This window comes from Euprymna scolopes, chromosome 24, assembly GCF_053919585.1.
Source record: "Euprymna scolopes isolate OS-2025 chromosome 24, ASM5391958v1, whole genome shotgun sequence".
Lineage (NCBI taxonomy): Eukaryota > Metazoa > Mollusca > Cephalopoda > Sepiida > Sepiolidae > Euprymna > Euprymna scolopes.
In genome coordinates this window covers 97825515-97833797 of record NC_136505.1, presented here as the reverse complement: position 1 = coordinate 97833797, position 8283 = coordinate 97825515, and positions in this window count along the sequence as shown.

The following is an 8283-nucleotide window of genomic DNA, read 5'->3' as shown; positions in this document are numbered from 1 at the left end:
TGTTGCTACACAGTCCTGAGCATGTTTCGATCCTCTAGTACTTAGTAACTAGAGATATCATCAGGCAACAACGCTTATATTCAAAGGCGGAATTTTTAAATCTAAATCTCAGAATCCTTAATCTTAATTTAAGAAGTGCGCTTTTGAATATAAACGTTGTTGCCTAAATAGCTCTCTTGTTACTAAATGCTAGAAGACCGAAACATGCTCATGGCTGTGTAGCAACAAATTACTGTTTATGTAAAGACAAATTGAAAGTATATATATATATATATCTTATTGCATAGATCATCGTATAACGATTAGATCACTGTGACTGACGTACAAAACCTTTAAAAAAATAAAATATTTAAATTTAACGTTATTTCGCGCGGTTAATGGTAGCCGATTAGATAATGTCTTGTGTTTCTAAGTTCGAATCTATCGACTAGTGTTAATCGTGACACCCTTCACTGCAGATTCCCGAAAGGATGAAACACTCATGTCTGTAGGTATTTAATTATTATAGTAAATAATTATATCCGCCCATTTAAGAAACTCGTTTCTTATCGTTGAGCACTTTCAGTTGAATTAAGTAGGTAAATCTAGCTCTTATGCACAGATCATCCTATAACGATTAGGTATAGAAAGATATAGAAAGATATAGAAATATATAGAAAAGTATGAAAAGATAAAAAAGATATAGAAAGATATAGAAAGTTATAGAAAGTTATAGAAAGATATAGAAAGATATAGAAAGGTATAGAAATATATAGAAAAGTATAGATAGATATAGAAATATATTGAAAGATATAGAAAGATATAGAAAGGTATAGAAATATATAGAAAAGTATAGATAGATATAGAAAAATATAAAAAGATATAGAAAGATATAGAAAGGTATAGAAATATATAGAAAGATATAGAAAGGTATAGAAATATATAGAAAGGTATAGAAAGATATAGAAAGATATAGAAAGGTATAGAAAGATATAGAAAGGTATAGAAAGTTATAGAAAGGTAAAGAAAGATATAGAAATATATAGAAACGTATAAAAAGATAAAAAAGATATAGAAATATATAGAAAAGTATAAAAAGATAAAAAAGATATAGAAAGGTATAGAAATATATAGAAAGATATAGAAAGATATAGAAAGGTATAGAAATATATAGAAAGGTATAGAAAGATATAGAAAGGTATAGAAAGATATAGAAAGGTATAGAAAGATATAGAAAGATATAGAAAGGTATAGAAATATATAGAAAAGTATAAAAAGATAAAAAAAAGATATAGAAAGATATAGAAAGGTAAAGAAATATATAGAAAAGTATAGAAAGATATAGAAAAATATAAAAAGATATAGAAACATATAGAAACGTATAGAAATATATAGAAAAGATACAAAAAGATACAAAAAGATATAGAAAGATATAGAAAGATATAGATAGATTGGCACATATTTTATTGTTGTCTTAAGAGAAAGAGATCGATAAAAAATGGAGGAAGGGGAAATTCGTTTATCGTATGATTTGTTTGCAAAAGCAAGATTGGATTTTCCTGATGACAATCGATGTGATTACCTTGATTAGACTAATGTCCTAAGTCAATTACGATCATGTTTACTCATTAAAAAGACATTAACTTGACGAATCAAGGGATTTTTTTGCCATTTTCTTTGTTCTTCTTTTTCTTGACATTTTTTTTACTGGCAAAATTCAATTATTTGAAACAATCAGAAAACACTGGAACCATTTTCACCCATCCACCATCCAAAACAATATTTCTACTATAACTCTTCAATGCATGTAACATCGCGGTCTGTCATTTATTTTATAAGGGTCTCCTGAATGTGTGTAAAATGTTTTCACAATCAAATGGTAATACGTTGCGTTGATTATTATTGCTATATGCCAGCTAACTATTACCATTGTTGTGTATATTCACTTATAACTTAGAGGTCTGTCATTTATACTATAAGAGTTTTCTAAATGAGGGTAAAATGGCTCCATTGCAAATAGTTATGCATGACATTGATTTTTATGATTATGTGTCAGCAAATTATTATTATTCATTTGTCACCAAGTGTTAGGAAGAAGGTCCGGGCAAACAAAAGAGCACAATGAGACAACCCCGGGAATAAAGTTACACGTAGTTCTGATACTTGGAATGTGCCAATATTACGTCAATCGACCAGGAAATCTAGCCAATATTAAAATGTGTTAAGACAAAAACCAGCAAAAGAACACAATGAGACAATCCCGGGAGAGAAGTGGCCTGTATTTATCACGCCTGGGATGCATCAATATTACGTCAATCGGCCAGAAAAGCTAACTGATATTAAAATGGGTTAGACCAAAACTACAAAAAACAAAACAAAACAGAAAAACAATAAACAGATCTGGCAAAAATAAGGTAATCAGGTCAATCGACACTGGAACTCTGACCCGGAGAGCTTGTGAAACAATAAACAAAGCTGACGAGAGAAAGGTCATGAAGTCAATCGACATAAATAAAAAAAAAACGAGGAGAGAAAAGACAGGGGGAGACACAAAGCGAAATACAGGTCGAGACAGAAATCACAAACCCACCTCCCCACTAACCTCCCCACTAACCTCCACCGCGTTCCGATGTTAGCTGTCACTTGTATTTTGCTGTGTAAATAAACAAACCTGCATTGACATAATAACAAGTGTCTCGTAACATAAATACATAAACACCTAATGTTTTTTTAAGTATCCGTAAATTGCTAGGATAAAGCACAGCATTTATGCAAGAAAAGTAGAAATATAGTTATTTTATAATATATATATATATATATATATATATATATATATATATATATATATATATATATATATATATATATATATATATACACCTTATTTAGCTCCATTATAAAATATGTTTTATCATCAGGGTAGGAAGTCCGGTCTTGTACGTGATTTTTTTCTTTTCTTCATTTTGGTGCTAAGGAGGAGGCAATGCCTCGGAGTAGAAGAGAAGAGAAATACACATGTTGTCTCGTGGGTCCACGTGTGTGTTGCTCTAATTTTGAGCGGGAAGTTGAAAGCATTGCCTCTTCTTTAACACCAAAATGAAAAAATAAAAAAATAAAATCACGTCCGGACTTCCTACCCTGATAAAGCAATTTTTACCAAAATATTCGACTTACAACACCGATACAACTAAATTATTTCCGACACTTCAAAGTTTTACAAATTTTTCATTTAAATTTTATTAAAAATAAGCGTTGCCTCCTCCTTCGCACGAAAATGAAGAAAAAAAAATCTCCTACTGGACTTTCTACACTGATAAGGCTATTTTTAGCGAAATATATGACTTACAACAACAATAAAAGTAAATAAAATGATTTTATCATTATTTCTGACACTTCAGATTTCTCATTAATATATATATATATATATATATATATACATATATATACATATATATATATAAAGAGAGAGAGAGAGAGAGAGAGAGAGAGAGAGAGAGAGAGGATATAATGGCAACACAAAATCTTACAAAATACATTTAACAGCTTGTGGAATTCGACTTACGAAGAGACATATTTCACAACTAAAAAAAAGAAGGGCGAAAGAAATAGCACTAAAATAGAAAGAAAAAACTGAAACACTGAACGAAAGAAAGAAAATGAATATAAAATAAAAAGGATTAAAAGAACAGTGACACCAGAATAACAGTAAAAAGAAGGAAAGAATGAAAAAAATGGACGACATAGAGTATGAAATAAGAAAAAAAAAAGAATGAAAAAAACAAAACAAAAAAACAAAGGAATGAATGACAAAGAAGGAAATAAAGAACGAACAAATGAAAGAGAAAGCAAACGTTGAAATAATCGGAATCATTGAATGCTGTCGACCTGTTCTGAACTTGTGCTTAAACGAATCTGAATGATTGATCGTCTTTTGGTAACACCAACCCGACAATTTACTCCATGTGTCAAGGAAGCAGAGAGCTTGACAAAAGTCAGATCGTTTCAATCGAATTCATAAACAGACACGACCCTTTGGGTTCCGTCCTGCTGTTGTCGTAATTCTCTGGACATCATCATCATCATCATCATCATCATCATCATCATCATCATCATCACAATGACCAGTACTTCTCTTATCATTATCGCCGTCGTCATAGCCGTCATCAGCATTACCATGGCCACGGCTATTCACATCATTATTATCGCCTTAACCAATGTCACGACGACGACCATCATCATCATCATCATCATCATCATCATCATCATCAACAACGGATCTTCAAGCATCTTATCAGAAAGACTTAGCAGAAGTAAGATAGAAAGATATGACTAGACCCAAGCCATAATATGAAGACGAACCCATGGAGGTTTGTCACACTAGACGGCGAATTCAAGTTGAAGCCAGTCTCCCAGAATAGGAAGACCGACGGAAACGCGGGAGCCGAATAGAAAGTAGGGCCCCAGTATATGAAACTAGGGAGAAGGAAAGAGGTAGGCAGGTTACAAGGTGTTTCTATTGTGGTGAAAAGGACCACGTGTGGAAAATTTATTGACTTAGAAACAATCAAGGAAAGAGTACGATGATGAACAAAATATGTTTCTAACAGATAGTAAAACGTGTTTAGAAGTCACATGTCATGTCATGGAAGGAAGTGACTTAATAGGATTTGTTAGTTTAGATATATACGGGTTAGTTACAGAGTCAAAAGAAGTCGGAGACAAAAGTCCGGGAAATAAGTCCAGAGGAGACATCGAGGAAAGACAGTGGAACAGTTGTGTCTCTAGCAACAGGCTTTAGGTCCGGGGGCAAATGGAATAGAACAGAAAATGGTCCACTTTTTCAATACAGAAATCACCTGTCGAATAAAATTGTTTGAAAATACAACCAGCCGATTCCTTAAATTCAGTTGAACAATTCACCGAACAAGACACGGACGAACGAAGGTATGCTTTTCAGTTGGCAAGATAATGACGCTAAGACTGTGTCCCGTCTATTAAATGTTATATATTGGACTGTATTGAATGTCACTCACATACGAACACAAACAAACACACACACACACATACACAGAGAAACACACACACGCACACAAACACACACAGAAACACACAGAAACACACGCACACAGAAACACACACACAAATACACAAATAAACGCACACACAAACACATACACACAAACAGACACACAAACACACACATGCGCATAAAGTACAATTAGGAACCACTATACGCGACAACGAGAAACAGCAAAAAATATACACATTTGATTATATATAGTCGATTATATGAACATTGAATATATATTGTAACATACCCTACTATTCTACGAGTATATATATATATATATATATATATATATATATGTATATACATATATATATATATATATAGTTACTTATCATTCCAAAAGCAAAAGATGTATTTAATTCACGCTCAAAGTATTTTAATTATATACACTCGACTACATGAACATCGAATATATATTGTTACACCCCCTACTACGCCATAATGTTATACAGAGCACTTCCGACAATATAGCATATTTATCCTGAGGCCGTATACACTCATTTATATAGAACGCTCACAACGTAACACATATGGGACGAGCTCACAAAACACTTAGATAAAGTTCCTTATATATGTATCTCTACAATTATATAAATGCAACTTTGTCTGTGTGTGTGATTTCGTTCTTTATAGACTCCAAAACGACTGAACAGCTTTTTAAAAAAAAAATCAGAACATAAGTGTATAAGTCTGGGAGAGACCTTTTAAGTTTTGTCTCAGAATACCCCCGATAATTACCGATAATCGATAATCGAAACCGTTATTTTAATTTATCTATCATCGGTAAAGTCATTTTTTCCATGTCGTCGCTTAGCAACAGTGATAGAACAACGGGCCGTGAAAATTCTACTGTGGGTAAGTTGATAGCATGTTTTTTGGGTTTTTTTTTTACATGAGATAGTTTGTAGAGTCAAACTCCTGATGTAAATTTCTTAATTTTTTCATTAACTCCAACGAATTTACAAGACTTGAAAATCTATGTTTTTTTTTCTTTTTCATGGCGTAGTCTGTAGCTTCATACCACGTACGTAAATTTCTTAATGTTTTTATATAAAACAATTTTATAAATGAAACAGTAGTAAGTTCTCTAGAGTGCAATGTAGAATAACATATATTTTGGACTAAGTTACTGCACTGAGGCATGTGAAGCTTCCTCCCGGGCGATTTAACGGATTTCAATGGCAATAAAAATATAGGAGTGTAAGATATTCGTTGATTATCATTCAACCTCGGGCAACCTCAGGTATATCTGCTAATATATATATATATATATATATATATATATATATATATATATACATATATATATGCATATATATACATATATATATCCATATATATATATATATATATATATATATATATATATATATATATATATATATATATACGTTTTATTTTTTATTACCGTATTTTTCTCTTAAGTTAAATTTTTGTTTCGCTTACACGGCCGTTTTTTTTGCCGTCATGTAGCTTCCTCAGATTTTTACAGAAATATTCGTTTATGGTGGAATGAAAGGGTGAGTGGTGTCAGGGGAGGGGTTCGAGAGAAAAGCAGAAAAAGAGGAAGGGAACAAGTGGGAGGGGGTGCTTGGTAGGTCGGTAATGTTTTAGTTTTGGAGTTTAAGGACATTAGGTGGTTGTGGGGGGTCTGGGAAGTTCATCTCTGGTGTGGCTGAGGGCATAGGGATACATGGAGGGGGGACGGAGATATGTGGGGGAAGGAGGAGGGGGGTTACTTTCAATTTCGAGTCTCAAGGTTTAGTTTGTTGGCGTCTCGTTGGTGAGATGATTTCTTGATAAGTATGTCTTGACCCGTTGGGTGTTCGCTTAGGTTGGGAGGCAGGGGGGGGGCTATGGTTCGGTTTATCTATTTGATTTTTATTTAGTCATATTTGCTTATTTGTAACTTATCTAGTCATATTTGTTCTACAACAGTATTGAGCACTTTCTTCAGGGTTTTATTAATTACCATTTTTACTATGTATGTATATATATATATATATATATATATATATATATATATATATATGTATGCATGTATTAGCAGGCTTCCCGGCATTGCCCGGTCTTAAAATACGCTTAAGTATGAGATTTTCATTGATGCAGATTTCCTATTGGACCCAATATATAATACTGATTTAAAAAGTTTAAAAAACATGGCTCGGGGGCACCCACTGAGAATCGAAACCAAAACGTTTAGTTCACAATTTACTTTTTCCTTTGACGTTAATGCCTGAGCTATGTAGACGTATTTGCTGCAAGGCTAAAATTCCAGACATAAACCAATAGCTATTACGTTTCAAACGCGTATTCGTAATGCCGTCGTTCGATCTTCATCTGGCAAATTAAATGTTTTTAATTTTAACCCTTTTGCCCCGATTTTCCCCGACTTAAACCCAAATTTAAAGTTTCGCGTGGGTTCGAATACGTTATATATTAATTTTCATATATGTAGACCAAAAACTGACAGAGGAGTTTGGCAGGCATTTTTTAAAAAAGATAAATACATACATAAATACGAGGGGCGTGCAATATGTAATGTCCCTGACCCACTTTCACTTGTCTTATCTAGCTGAAATTTTGCATGTGCAATGATTTATAGCTCTACGGGGTTTGTGGCAAATTACAGCTCTGAACTAATTGTGGTTTATGTTTTACAGGTGTTTGAACTGAGTTAGGTGTGAAATGGAGCCTGTTGAATGTCGAGCAGTTATCCGGTTTTTGTATTTGAAGGGACGCACACCACAGGAGACTTTTGATGAAATGAAAGAAACTTATAGTGCTAATGTCCCATCATATGACCTTGTAAAACGCTGGTATCGTTAATTCAAACATGGCCGAAAGTCTGTGGAAACAGATCCCAGATCTTATCGCCCCCCCCTTCTTCGCCAAATAGCCCAAGATGTCAGGATTAGTACAGGGTCTGTGGAAACTATTATTCATGACCATTTGCATAAGGTGTCTGCCAGATGGAGTCCCAGGTTGCTCACACCATTCCAGAAGCGAGAACGCGTCGATTGATCGAGGATGAATTTGGAGATGTGCCAAGAAGATGAGTCAAAGTTTTTCAAAAGACTGATTACACAGGATGCAACCTGAGTCCATCACTATGATCCAGAGACAAAGGCCCAGTAAATGCAGTGGAAGCACTTGGACTCACCACCTCCAAAGAAGGCAAGGGTGCTGGCAAGGTCATTCTCACAGTCTTCTGGGACCAGGACGGAGTGATG